Source organism: Cornus florida, unplaced genomic scaffold (assembly GCF_030987335.1).
Source record: "Cornus florida cultivar Cherokee Brave unplaced genomic scaffold, ASM3098733v1 CherokeeBrave_3.0.0_Hap2_Chr07, whole genome shotgun sequence".
Classification (NCBI taxonomy): Eukaryota; Viridiplantae; Streptophyta; class Magnoliopsida; order Cornales; family Cornaceae; genus Cornus; species Cornus florida.
In genome coordinates, this window is record NW_026775577.1 from 54,636,670 (window position 1) to 54,652,209 (window position 15,540).

The 15,540-nt window shown below is 37.1% G+C and overlaps 1 pseudogene; it reads right to left on the reverse strand.

Annotated features, from left to right (window-relative positions):
- Positions 1-14,244: 14,244 nt before the first annotated feature.
- Positions 14,245-14,342, reverse strand: LOC132267974 (small nucleolar RNA R71; annotated as a pseudogene).
- Positions 14,343-15,540: the final 1,198 nt, after the last annotated feature.

The window sequence follows — 15,540 nt, forward strand, 5'->3', positions numbered from 1 at the left end:
TTTCATACCTATTGCGCCGCCACCGCCTGCTATGTCCCATGCCGATTATGTCTCTCTCAATGCTCGTATTGATGCACTTCACCTGCGAGTCAAGAATGTCGAGGGCATCCTTACGGACATCTGTAAGGAGACTCAGGAGGGACAGAAGGTGTTGCAGGCCATGCTGCAATCCTTGATTGACCACTCATCAGGTGGTGCCGGTGGCTCATCCTCCTCCCCGATGATGGAGTGATTTTCTGCTTTTAGTATCTATTTTGCTTTTCAATAGTACTTTTTGAATTTATTTTGGGCCGCTTTTGGCATGTTTTTCAGTTCATATTTTGAACTCTTAACTACAGTTGTTTTTGCTATCTTGCATGAGCATTTCGTTTTTAGTTAAATAATTTGGAGTTGTTTATTTTTCTCTCTGTCAGGATTTATATGATGTTTGTTGTGCATAGATGTGTTTTGATAGGTTTTTAGAATCAAGTTTGGGGGCGCTACTTCTGCAATTCCCATGGTGGTCTATTTCCACCGCCACCGATTTTTCCTCTACTTGGTATTATTGTTCTTCTACCCTCCTTTTTCAATTCCAATTCCATGCATTGTCTTCTTACATTGAGGACAATGTGACATTCAAGTTTGGGGGTATATTATTGCATTTTTGGTATTACATTTTTGTTTGCATGCGCTAATTGTTCATGTAAAGTAATAAAATCATTTTCTTTTTTTTTTGGAAAGCAATGATTCTGTAATTTGGAACTTATTGGAGATTGAAGCATATGTTTAATACTTTCTGTATAGAGGCAAATGATAGTTTTGAAATAAAGAAAAATCTAAAATGATCATGTTGATTCAAATTGGTCTGTATAAATGCTTCAATTAGATTTTCGTCGAATTTCTTACTCTTCTATGCTTCACACTGCACAGATGCACACCGGAAACTCAATTGTGAGGCATGCAACATGGTTGACCTTGACCTTGACTCAGTTGATTTGAATTGATGACCCTAATGAATGGATATCTTTGGTATTGAATCTCTCTACCCAAAAAAAAAAAAAAAATGAATAAGGATAATGACTAGTTTGAGTTCGTAGCCTTGCTAACTCGAGTTATTAAGCCCTTGGAGTGTCCTTACACTTAACACCCTAATGCCATCTAGTTTGGGAATTGCTGGCCTAACACTTGCTACATGGGACACTTGCTACATGGGTTAGTTAGAAAGCTTAAGGGACATAGGCATTGCACGGTCATTCACAAAAATAAAAATAAATAAATATGGTTTGTTGGAGTTCGTAGCCTTGCCAACTCGAGTTATTAAGCCCTTGGAGCATCCTTACACTTAGCACCCTAAAGCCATCCAGTTTGGGAGTTACTGGCCTAACACTTGCTACATGGGTTAGTTAGAAAGCTTAAGGGACTTTGGCATTACACGACCATAATATGTTTTAAAAAATAAAAATAAAAAAGTTGTATTTTGAATAAATTCATGCCTGAGAAACCTCATTTAAAAGGAAAATTCAATGATTTGAAGCTTATATTTTGAAATTGGAAAAAGAAGGTAAAAGCCACATATTGGGAATCCGGTTCACTTTCATTGATGTTAGAGTTGATTTCTATTAAAGAGATGACAATTGAAGTATTTATATGGACTATGATGATTGATGCATGAGAATTGAAATGTGTTTAGTTATTGTGTTATATCAAGGCTTCATATACGCAAGGTAGTCTGCAAAATGATTCCGTCTCCAATATTCTGTCTGTTCCAAGTTGCTAGTGAGCTGTGTGTGTGTGTGTTTTCTTGCACCATAATTGATGCACGTTGATAGCATTTCAAATGTTGTCATTTTGTCAAGAGTTTTATTTTTGGTTTTGTTATGGGACTAGCAAAATGTAAGTTTGGGGGTGTGATAAGTGCCAAATATTGCATATTCAAGCGCCCTTATTTGCATTAGTTAAGTCCATTAGTTGATCATATTGTATATAATAGCTTTATTTGCATGCTTTTGTTTATTTTCAGGTTGGTTCCCCAAAGAGAGTTAAAAGTGACGCTTTGATAAGTTTTTGAAGATCAAAGTACGCCGTTACCAGGGACCTTCATTTTGGCCAAGCCAGTGGCCCATCAAACTCATGGTTATCCCTGCAAAGCGCTACCAAGGATGATTGCACCAGAGGGTCGAGCAAAGATAAGAGTATAAAGCATAATAATGCAAGGCTGTAGCAGAGCGGGCGCCCGCCAAGACTTTGCGGGCGCCGACCCAAATGGGCAGAATCATTAGAAAAATGCGGGGCCCCGCCGATCCTCACGGGCCCCCACCAGGTGCCCCTTGAGCCTTCTTGACAAAGCGCGGGTGCCCACCCTGTGCTTGTGGGCGCCCACAAATTGAGGCAGTAGCATCTTCCCGCCAGATACACAGCGCGGGCGCCCGTCGATTTGCAGACAAAAGGGCATGGCCCTCTCCTTTTCACCTAATGTTATCCCCTTAATTAGGGGATTACTCTGCATTTTGTCTGAAGGCTTTGGACCACGAAAATGGAGTGGTTGGGAGGCTATCTTGAGTATATAGGAAGGGGGATATCTCACATTTTGTAAGGTTCTAAAGAGAAATATTGTGAGCTTGAGGGTTTGTGTGTCTTGGAGCTCCTAGGTGCGAAAATGGAGGTGAAGACCACTTCTTCTCCTTCCTCCTTTGCATCCATGGGTAACAAACTCGCTTTCTAGGGAGGTGATGAAGCCCTTCCTTGTGAGCATGCCTTAGTTTTGGTTTAAATTTGGGGGAATGATGTATATATGTGGTTATTTCATAATCTAGAGCACTTTACATGTTGTAATGGATGTTAGTTTATATAAATGATCATATTGAATCAATTATCTTGTCTTAGATTGTTTGTTCTCATGGTTGTATGGCTTGTATTTTTATAGTGACAATGAAAATAAGATTGTGAAAATGGTTTTAATGGCATGTATTTGGGAACCTTGTTAGTCCATGGCTTAGGGCTTCCCTTTGATGGATTAATCTTGATTCTTGACTTCATGTGTTTATATCATTTGATTAAAGGCTTGATAATCTCTAGCTTAGTGAGCATGTCTAAGGCTACACCTTAGTTTAGGTAGTTCAAGCATGTAAAACTTTGATAGGTTATTCTTGCCTATTGATTTCATGAATTACTTGAAGGTAATGTAGCAATTTTGTGTTGTTGCATTCCATGGTCACATATTTATATGTTGTTTCCCCAAGTCAATCATATTCTAGCATGTTTAAAGTGTTGGTAGTGGATTCACTTCCCTGGTCCTCTCTACCTAGATTACTTTCCTCTTTAAATTCCTTGCATTTATTGCTTTATGCAATTCTTAATTCTTGTTTCGAAGTGACAAGTAAACCAACTCTTATACCCCCTTTCATCAAACTAAAAGTGATTTTACAATCTTGGTTGCCATAAACTAGCAATCCCAGTAGTTCGACTTACCCGAACAATAGCCCTATTTTACAATGATTTGTGCTATTGCAAAAGGTTGATTATTATTGAGATAGTCAACGAGACAGATCAAAGGACATGACCACTTCAAAACCACTTGAATTGATTCACATAGATCTATTTGGGCCGGAGAAAATTGCTAGTCTTGGTGGTAAACTTTTTGCTTTTGTGATTGTTGATGATTACTCTAGATTCACTTGGGTATTCTTTCTTACACGCAAAAATGAGGCTCATTCAATTCTTTCTAAATTTTGTAAAAGAGTCGAAAATGAAAAGGAATGTAAAATTAAGACTATTAGAAGTGATATGAGTAGAGAGTTCGATAATCAAGACATTGAAAGATTTTGTGACGAAAATGGCTATAATCATAATCTTTTGGCACCTAGGACTCCCCAACAAAATGGAGTTATTGAAAGGAAGAATAGGTCTCTTCAAGAGATGGCTAGAACTATGCTAAATGAGCACAAATCACCTAGATCTCTATGGGCCGAAGCCGTTAATACTTCATGCTATGTCATAAATAGAGTTGTCATTAGAAAAATTCTCAACAAAACACCCTATGAGCTATGGAACAAAAGGAAACCTAATATAGGTTATTTCAAAGTTTTTGGGTGTAAATGTTTCGTTCTTAACGACAAAGACAATCTAGGAAAATTTGATGCTAAATCCGATGAAGGCATTTTTCTTGGTTATTCTGCTAGAAGTAAAGCATTTAGAGTGTATAATAAGAGGACTTTGGTTGTGGTTAAATCCATACATGTTGTATTTGATGAATCCCCAACTTTTCCTATAAAAAGTGTGATGGACAATGACGAAAAAATTGAACTTGAAAAGGGTACCAATGAACTCAATGTAAATGAGTCCCCTATTGAGCTTCAGAAGAGTATCAATGAACTCAATGTAAATAAGTCTCCTATTGATATCTCTCAAAACACCATTTCAAGTGATGACATCTCTCAAAATAAAACTACTCCAAATGAATGGAAATTAGTTTATAATCATCCAATAGATCAAGTGATTAGTAATCCATCCAAAGGTGTTAGTACAAGGTTATAATTAAGAAATGTATGCAACCTTGTGGCATTTGTTTCTCAATTCGAACCTAAAAATATACATGAGGCTGAAAATGATGAATCTTGGCTATTGGCAATGCAAGAAGAACTCATTCAATTCAAAAGAAACAAGCTTTGGCATCTTGTCCCTAGACCTCAACATAAAACAATCATCGGCACAAAATGGGTTTTTAAAAACAAAAAGGATGAATTAGGAACTATTGTTAGGAACTAGGCTAGACTTGTTGCAAAAGGCTATAACCAAGAAGAAGGTATAGATTATGAAGAGACTTTTGCTCCCATTGCTAGACTTGAGGCTATAAGAATGTTGCTTGCATTTGCATCACACAAAAATTTCAAATTATTTTAAATGGATGTAAAGAGTGTTTTCTTAAATGGTTTTATAGATGAAGAAGTATATGTAAAACAACTACCGGGCTTTGAAAGCTATGAAAGTCCAAACCATGTTTATAAACTGACTAAAGCATTATATGGTTTGAAACAAGCTCCTAGAGCTTGGTATGAAAGACTTAGTGGGTTTTCTACTTTCAAATGGTTTCGTTAGAGGTAAAATTGACAACACATTTTTTACCAAAATCATTGATGGCAATTTGTTGATCATTCAAATTTACATTGATGACATTATTTTTGGATCAACTAATGACTTGCTAAGTAAAGATTTTGCCACCTCCTTGCAAAACGAGTTTGAAATGAGCATGATGGGTAAACTCAACTTCTTTTTAGGGCTGCAAATTAAACAAACTCTTGACAGAATCTTTGTTTCCCCATCAAAATATACTAAAGATTTACTAAAGAAATTTAGCTTAGAGGACGCCAAACATGCCAAAACTCCCATGAGTCCATCCTTAAAGCTTGATAAGGATGAGAAAGGCAAGGATGTTGATATTAAGAAATAGAGAGGGATGATTGGAAACCTTCTATATTTAATGTCTTGTAGGCCGGACATTATATTTAGTGTATGTTTATGTGCTAGGTTTTAATCTTGTCCCAAAGAGTCACACTTAAATGCTGTCAAACATATTTTTAAATACTTAAATGGCACCATTAACTTAGGATTATGGTATCCTAGGCATACTTCCTTTGAACTTGTAAGATTTACTGATGCAGATCTTGCCGACTGTAAAATTGATAGAAAAAGTACAAGCTGTGCATGTCACTTTATAGGTCAGTCCCTTGTGTCTTGGTTATGCAAGAAATAAAATTCAGTCACATTATCCACTGCTGAAGCTAAATATGTAGCTGTTGGTAGCTACTGTGCATAAACTTTGTATATTAAACAATAGCTTGAGGACTTTGGCTTATTCTTCGACAAAATTCCTATCAAATGTGACAATACCAGCGCCATTTGCATATCAAAAAATCCCATTCAGCACTCTAAAACAAAATATATTGAGATTTGATATCATTTCTTAAGGGATCATGTATCAAATGATGATATTGAATTACAGTTCATTAGCACTGAGAATCAATTGGCCGATATTCTCACAAAGCCATTCCAAGAAGATAGATTTTGCACTCTTCGACAGGAAATCGGAATGAGAATGGAAAGTGAAATTCAATGACAACTAACGAATCCTTCATACATTTGCTTCTGCATTCATATCGGCAGACCGAAATTATACTTTGGCTGACCGAAATAAACATTTTGGTAGACCAAAATCCTATTTCGGCTGATCGAAATAAGGAGACTAAAATTTCATCAAAATGCAAATCAACCGATCGATGATGCCATTTTGGTCAACCTATGCTTCGGGGCCCAAAGACGTAGAGGCCCAAATTTGATTTTAAATGGCCCGCGAACCCTATTTTTTCTCACAAAATCAAAAACCCTCTCTCTCTCCTCTCTTCACATTCAAGGTAAGTCTCATCTCATTCACTCAAAATCAACTCATTCTTCATCCTATGTTGACATCTTAGATTGTTTTCTTTCTGTGCTTATCTTTAATTATCTTAGAGAGTTATCGCATGCCATATCTATTCCCTCAACTCTAGAAACAACTTTTAAATCCCTTTTCCATGGCCTTTAGGAAGAATCCATCTAGGATTGCTAGAGACTTAGAAAAACACCATAGGAGTTTTCATGATATAGATGCCGGAGGGTCTAACCCACCAAACCCTGAACATCCCGACCCCTATCCTGCCCCAATGATGCTTCTTTTTCGAGAACCCGAGTTCAAGGAAATCTATGAAACAAAATTCCTCCATAAGATAGTTGAGAAGGGAAATTTTTTCGATAGTAGTGAAAGTGAAGAATTGATTCAACACACCTTCTCTCTGTTTGATGCTATTGGCTTGGGTGGATTTGTATCACTCAAAGTCCCTTATTACCCCAAGCTTGTAAGGTTGTTTTACACTCATCTTGAGAAAGAACTAGGGCAAAACACCTTCGATTCCTTCGTTGTAGGCACTCACATTCACCTTACCCTGTCCAGTATTCACCGCATTCTCAAAATTCCTCACAGTAATATCACCTACTTTACTGCCTATAACTGGTATCATGGGGAAGAGTTTGACCCTCTACAAGCAATTCAACAAATAAGCCACCTTCCTACTTAAAACACTGACAAGATAGTTGCAAGTCAGCTAACCATGCAAGCTCGCCTTATTTATCATATTATCATCCATAACATTCTTCCAAAATCCGGCGGTCACTCGGATGTGTCATTTATGGAGGGTTTTCTAATCTGGTGTGTTCTAAACTGAAAGAAGTTTGACCTTGCTTTCCTCATCTTTCACCACAAGCACGATTGCGCCAAGAAGCAAAAAAACTCACCTATTCTATACTATGCCTCTTACCCTAATATTCAGAGCCTACAAGGTACGGCTAGCAGGAGAGGATGAGAAAGAATTGACCAATCTTTATAGGATTGATAGAGACTTGCTGGGCCGAATGGGGCACAAAAAATCTGAAGCCAACACTTGGTATGACCCTAAATTTGGTGGTCCAGCAAATGAGGGTCAAGAAATTGTAATGGGAGAGCAACAACAAGAAGATGTTGCAGTAGGTGGTAATGAAAAAGAAGAGGAAGAATAACAAGAAGCCACTGATGTCCCTCCATCCGAAGAAAGATCCCTCCATGAGCTCCTACTAGAAAGTATTGCTCTTTCTAAAGAGCAAATTGATCTTAGCAAAGAAAATCGAGAACACATTCTCGCATTGCGCGAACGACTTGAAGAAGTAGCCAATGAAGTTGATCTTGTGAAGCATGACCTTGCTGACCTCCGCAGTACAGGACTTCCTTATTTCTGACCTATCATTTGATTCCCCGTCCCCCCTCCCCCCCACCTTTTTGATGCAGGACAAAGGGGGAGAAATGATGTGTTGATGTAGTTAAAGCAGTTAGGATGTTGTAGGATATTGTGTCTATGAATGTGGTAGATGTGGTAATTTTTGGGATATAATGTAATAGTGAGTCTAGTTACCTCTCTTAATGACAATGTTGTATTTTGACTCCATTGACTAAATGAAATACATGATGAAATGCATGTTTTGAGTTGATGAAATGAAATACAAGTTTTAAATATGTTGTCTTGATCTTGCTTAAAATGTTAAAATACATGTTTTGAATATGATCTTGCTTATAATGTTAAAATAGATGTACAAAGAAAGGGGGAGATTTGTAATCTCTTATATGTATGACTTCATTTTAAAAACTATGCACATTGATAGGAGGAGAACTGTTGATATTCTATATTCGTATTTATCGAACACATCAATAAATTGTCATCATCAAAGAGGGGGATATTGTTAACCATGAATCCAAGGCTTTTGATGATCATAATTTATTAATGATGTTCTATGTGTTCTAATGTCTACCTTAAGCATATTACAGATCTAAGCGTTCATCAAGTGAAGACATTACAAGGAAAACTCAAAAGAAAAGGAGCATCATAAAAGATACATGAAAAGGTTGCCAAGAAATCAAGATCTTAAAGGAAGCTATCAAGATTAGTCAAGCAATCAAACAATCATGCAAATACCAATGAAAAAGGGGTAGCTAAGTTGGTGAGTGAATAGGACCCTTTGTTAAAGCATGTATGAGAATTTTGAAGCTCACATATCCATAATCATGTATAGAACCTCATTCATCAAGCTTAAGGAACATAAGACTAAATTTGAATATCATCAAAACATGTTCCTGAAACTGCAGTTCCATTTTGGTCGACTAAAATGGAAGGACAACTTAAAACAGTCAACCGACCCTAACAAAGAATTTGGAACAAAGCTTCTAAATTATTTTGGCCTACCAAAACAAGAGACCAATTCATTTCGGTCTACTGAAATGAGTTAATGAAAGAATACTACTAAGTTTTTTAGACGACCAAAATAAAAGATGCAAATGAATCGGACGAACGGATTCTAACAAATTGTTTTGGAACAAAGGGGGAAGGTATTTCGGACGACCAAGACAAAAGGTAGATTATTTTGGTCTACCGAAACAAAGAATGATAGCCAACCTTAAACCATTTCGGACGACTGAAACACAATGGTGTTTTATTTTGGACGACCGAACCGGTGCAGATTCAAATTTTGAACAGCTATTTTACCTCGAACTGTGTGTCCAACAGCTCAAATACATATCAGATTCATCTAAAACTCTATATAATGACTTGTGGTCTTCATAAAAAGGTATTGCAACCATTATGAATCAAATCCTTGCAATCATAAAGCCTTTGTATCATCATTCACACACTTCATATCCTTAAAGAGTATTGAGCTTCAATCTATTCATATATAATCTAGAATGAGTTGAAAATTGTACTACAGATCTAAGAGAGAGATTATATTGTAATTCATTTATCTTCTTCAAATATTATAAGGGCTGGTGTGGCCCAAGGAAGACTAAGAAAAGTTGTTTCTCTTAGCACTTTGAAGCAAGAAGAGCTTCTTATAAAAGGTTTGCTCTCCACCTGTAAGGAGAAACCATAGTGGATTGGGAAGTCTCAAGAGGGGTCTTGAGCAGAGGAGTAAGAGTTTCCGAACTTCGCTAAAATCGCTGAGTACTTGTTTGCAATCTCTCTCTTTATCTCTTATATTCGTTCCTTTAAGTTCAACCTGATTAATCTCTTGATAATTGTTAGTAGTTGTAGCTTAAATTTCAAATTATCTTATTAGACTATTGCTGAGAAAGTTAGTCTTGCACTTGCATTTTAATTAGAATCAAAAATTAACCATTGTTTGCTAAGACTCTATTCACCCCCCCCCCCCCCCCCCTCTTCTAGAGTCATTACTTGGGCAACAGATTCATATATAAAAGATGTCAAGGCAATAATTACAACACAAATCCCCTTCAATTACAAATTATCAAAGTCTATGAGGCATGCTTAGGGCTATTTCTAGCCCCAAGAGAATGGTTTAGCCACTCATTAATGTAGTTATCCAACCCTCAAGGGCTATCTCCATGATAGAAATGGTCTCCTTCCTCTTGATAGAAACCCTAGATCAGTGGAAGAACTCTCCCAAATGGTGTGTATCTCTCCCTCTTGATATCTAGACTCCTTCTAACCTCTCTATTATATATGGTTCCCTTCTAAAGTATATGATTGTAAAAATGGCCAAAATCCTTATATAGGTAGCTCAAATGTCACACCCAATGGTTGGACCTCGTGCACTAGGACCTCCAAATGATTGCACCACGAGCACACCTTTTAATTGGTTGGAACTCTATTTTTCTTGGTCTTGAGGAGGTTCGATCGATCACAAGGGTGGTTCGATTGATCGAACTATGGCAGCGCCTTTTTAGAATAATGACAAAGCTGAGATATTTTTGGGATATTTTGGGAAAAGGACAAAAATGGTAGATGGGGATAAGATCAAAAATGTTGGATCGATCGAAGGAATGTTAGATCGATCGAAGAGGAAAATTCTTGAGGATAAGGACAAAAGGCTGAATCCATCATGGCAAGGTTGGAACGATCACTGTGTGATCGATCGGAGCTTGGTTCAATCAATCGAATAATGTTGTTTTTCACCACTTTGCTTCCACTTTGCTCATTTCCTCCACTAAACTTGAGATTGCATCTTTTATGCTCTAATTCAGATGAATTGACTTATTTTAGGGATAAGTGCCTAAAAAGGGAAATAACATGAAATTAGACTAAAACGGGAAATTAAGATAGAATAAGGTCCTAGAACGTTCAAGCTTAAGGGATTTAAATGTGCACTTTTCAGTGCTTATCAGTTATTGGTTTGTATATTGTCTTACATATTTAATAAAAATTGTGTGTTTAATTGATATAGCTAGACTAGGATTTCAAATTGAGGTTGGGTATAGAGATTTGTGAGGGAAAAGATAGAGGGGGAGGGATAGAAGAGAGTCTTGCTAAAAAATGGATTCTAACAATTTTAAATAGGGAAAGAAAAAACATTGGATTTGGATTTAACCGATAAGATGTTAGATAATAACCATTAGTTGTAAATTATAGTTACACCCCCTTAGGTTTGCTTAAAAGACAGCCATATACAATTTAGCCAACTTTTGGACAATGACACCCCCCAAATTTTCAAACTTGAACAATGACACCCCATTTTAGAAAAACAGAGCCAAACAAAGCCTTAAGTGGTTCATGTCTAATATGCCCTAAAATATATTTTAATCCTCACCTAAAATGACCAAACTACCTGATGAGCGCAGAAAAGTGCGTGTTTAAACCCCTTAAGCGTAGGTATTCTAGGACTTTTATCTATCTTATTTTCCCGCCTTAGATTAATTTCGTGTTATTTTCATTTTCAGGTACTTATCCCCTAAACAAGCTAACTCAGCCAAATAAGAGCAAAAATGAAGCAATTCTAAGATGAATCAAAGAAAGGAGCAAAGTAGAGCAAAAGGAAGCTCAAAGGTGGAATTTCAGCATCTTCGATCGATCCACCATCAGTCTTCAATCGATCGAACGTCCATCGATCTCAGCATTTCAAGATAGATTCAAGCCATGATGACATTTTCAGAGATCCCAAAAGTTCGATGGATCCAACATCATTCTTCGATCGATTAAACTTTTTTGTCCTTATCCAGATGCCAGATCTTATCCAGCTATACCACCCTACCAACCGCTTTTGTCCTTTTCCTAAAAATATCTTCAAAATATCTCAGATTTATTTTTATCCAAAAAGACGCCGCCATTTAGGATCGATCCAGCCTAAGTTCGATAAATCTCAGCCATGTTCGATCGATCCAAGTCCAAGGTTTCGATCGAACTTCCTCCAATGCGAAAAAGTTAAATTTCCAGCCCACAAAAAGTTGTCCTTTATCCAATCATTGGGGAATATTTGTTGTACGACCCCAGCTTATTTTGGGTGTCAGTTGACCTACCTATATAAGGATAAGGATTACTTTTTATATCATATGATATCATACCTTGTAGAACTCTTGGAGAGGAAGCTTAGAGGAGGAGGAGGCTAGAGACACTATTGGAGACTCTTCGTCAACCAAGGAGCAAATCTCTACCACGGAGTTAGCCCTTGAGGGTTGGAGGACACCATTCATGAGTGGCTAAACATCCTTTTAGGGCTAAAGTTAGCCCTAAGCATGCTTCCTAGATCTTAATTTATGTATTTTTGAGGGGATTTGTATTGTGATACTTGTTTTGACATATTTATATATATAGATCTTGTTTATTCAATGATTTGTATGGTTTAATGCTTCCAATTGATCATTTCATTCTATCCATATGTTTATGTATGCTAGAATAGATGTTCATGTGTTTGCCTCTATTTCTTGTATTATTGATGCATGTCTATGTGTGTTAATGCTATATATCTAGAGATTGTCAAGACATAGTGCTTAATGGAATGTCCTTGTGGTTTATTTGATGGTTCATGCTTATTTCTTGATGAATTATACCTCTCCCTTAGTTTAATTAGCTTAATTTCATGTCAATAGCTTAGTTGTAGTGTAGTGGTAACTAGATGTTAAATGGGAAGACAATCCATGCTTGTTGTTTGATGTTCCATACTCATGAAAGCAAGTGGCATATTTCTCTAATCTTGTGTTATGTTTGGTTGTGAGCTTAAATAAAGGATTAATGGCTTAAATTGATATGTTGTGCTATCCACTATGTTGTTTAGATAATATATGCTTAATTTATCATCCATGCTTGTTGAAACAACCACACACACACACCATTGTCACAATACATGCCTTTCCCCTCATTAATCATTCATTAAATGTGTAGAGGAGTTGTGCTAGTGGTGATCTCTAAACCCCAAGATCTCTCTTTCTCTCATTTTACCTCTATTGCATTATTGTTTAGTTTAAAGTGCATCTTAGCTTAATTCAACCACCAACCAATCTTTTGATCACTCGACCTACTAACCCTAATTTTGATTCCACAACCTTTTGCAACCCTCACAATTCCTTGGGACGATCCCTACTCACCCAACTATATTTTTAGTGAAAGGTAGTAGTGGCAAATTATAAATGTAAAACTTGGCCCTCGCCTTAATGCACACTCTCTAAGCTTGTGGTGTAGCGACGACGGAACCCGCCACCAAGTTTTTGGCGCCGTTGCTGGGGATTGATTGATTGGCAACGTCGTATTTGTGGAATCAATTAGGAATTAGTACTCTGTTGATCGTGTCTTTAATTTTTTTTTATTCTTATTACTTATTGTATTGGTTCATGTTTGACTAGGAGCATTGAGCAAGAAGGTGAGCAAAGAAGCATCCAAGCAAAGAAGCTAAGCAAAGTATGGAAAAAGGCTCAAATTCAAAAAAAAAAAAATTGCTAAGCTAAAAAGCTAAAAAAAATTGGAGTTGAAGTGCTATAGGACCTTTGTGAGATCTTTCTAACTCAACCTCTAGTTAAATCGTCAGCCCGCGTAGAGGCTTGTTTTTAAATTCTTAGATAAATCGTAAGCCCGCGTGGAGGCATTCTTAATTGTTCTTTGCATCATTCTTGTTAAAGCATAGGAATATAGGTTAAGTGTTTGTGGAAGAAGTTTCATTGAATTGTTGTGAAGTCGAAGTGTTTGTTCATTCATTGTGTTTGTGTGTTTTTACATTGTGCAGGCATGGTCGTAGATCACTAAGACCCACTCTTGTCCCTTTAAATTTTCATCTTGAATCCATTGTTCGAAACCCTAGGGGAAGAGGTAGTTCTAGTCAATCCATTTCATCAATGGAATGACACAATGAGGACCATGTGGAGGACCTTGGTCACATAGACCAACAAGGTATCCTCCACCCCAATGTGTATCATGATAATATGCGAGTACCAAGCCATTCATTCATCCACCACAATAACAAGGCCAAGTTCCATTGGGAATGCCAAGGCCAAATTATGCTCCACCACCACCCATTATTCAAGGCAATCAAGGAGCCCATGTTACACCTCAAATTGTTAATCCTCCACTTGCTTTAAGAGATCACTATGTGCCTAATGAATACAATGCACCCACATGCATTCAATTACCACCATTTAGAGCACATCACTATGAGATCAAGCCACAAACCATTCAAATGCTTCCTAACTATCATGGACTTCCAAGTGAAGAAACTTACAAGCATTTGGATGAGTTTCTAGAAGTATGTTCCACCGTAAAATATACGGACATGCCAGAAAAGGTCTTAAAACTCAAACTTTTTCCATTCACTTTAAAAGACAAGGCAAAGTATTGGTTTAACAATCTTAGGCCTTTTTCAATCACTTCTTGGGCAGAAATGCAACAAGAGTTCTTGAAGAAGTACTATCCGGTTTCTAAGACCAATGCCATGAGAACTTCCATTAGAGAATTCACACATGGGGATGGAGAAACATTTCATGAGGCATGGGAACGCTTTAATGAATTGCTTAAGAAGTGTCCACATCATGACATACCTAAATGGCAACTAGTTCAATATTTCTTTGGAGCTTATCGGACAATCACAAAGGCATAGTTGATGCTTCCATGGGTGGCTCTTACATTGATAGGCATGAGGATGACGTGTGACGTCTTTATGAGAGCATGAATGAAAATTCTTTGTATCGAACTCTATCTTCTAAGAATTGTAGGAATTCTAGTGGAAGAAAGAGTGTTGGCTTGCATCAAGTCGACCATTCCAATGAAATAGTCGCCGAAATGAAATCCTTATCTCAAAGGTTTGATCAATTCTTGATCAACCAAAACTCAGCAAATCAAATATCTTCGATTCCTAACCATTCACATCATGCATCTAATGAGACATGTATGACTTGTTCAAGTGTTTTACATTCTACTTCCAATTGTCCCCATGGACATGTGCAAGGTGAATATCATGAACAAGTCAATGCAACTTTTGTTAATCAAGGGAACAATCCTTATGGCAATCATTATAATCCAAGTTGGAGGAATCATCCAAATTTTTCTTGGAAAAACCAAGGGGAAGGCTCAAACCATCCCCAAGGCGGTTTCCAAGGGAAATACATTCCACCTCCAATGCAAAGCCAAAGTTCCCAAGGATATAGACCATTTCAATCACAAGGAAACCAATTCTCTAATTCTCATTTTCCAAGTCAATCATATTCTCAAGGGAATTCTAGGAGTCCCACCTTTAAAGAGAAAGTTTTGACCGCTCTAGGAACTTTAGAGGCTAACACTCAATTGTTTCATTCTCACTCTCAATCCATTGCAAAGCTAGAAACCCAAGTAGGGCAAATAGCTAGCACCTTAAATGCTAAAGAGAAAGGGAAAATGCCTTTGAATGCCCTACCAAAGCAACAATGTGTTATGGAGACTCATTCTTCTTCGGAAGGTCACATAATAGAGCATGTCAATGCGGTGACAACCTTGAGAAGTGGAAAGATTGTGGATAACTAAGTGGGTATGTCCAATGAAGAGAGTGAACTGGTACAACTCAAAGTTGACACCCGTCCCGTTTCACATCCTATTCCTCCTTCATTGCATATACATGATTTTTCAAATGAGAATGTATTGAAAAGTGATTTGAAAAGTGATTTTGAAAAGAAAGGTTTGCAAAATGATTTGAAAACTTCTTGTGTTGAAGAGACTTTAAAGAAAAATTTTGAAAAGAGTTTTGAACCAAAAGCTCCATTTC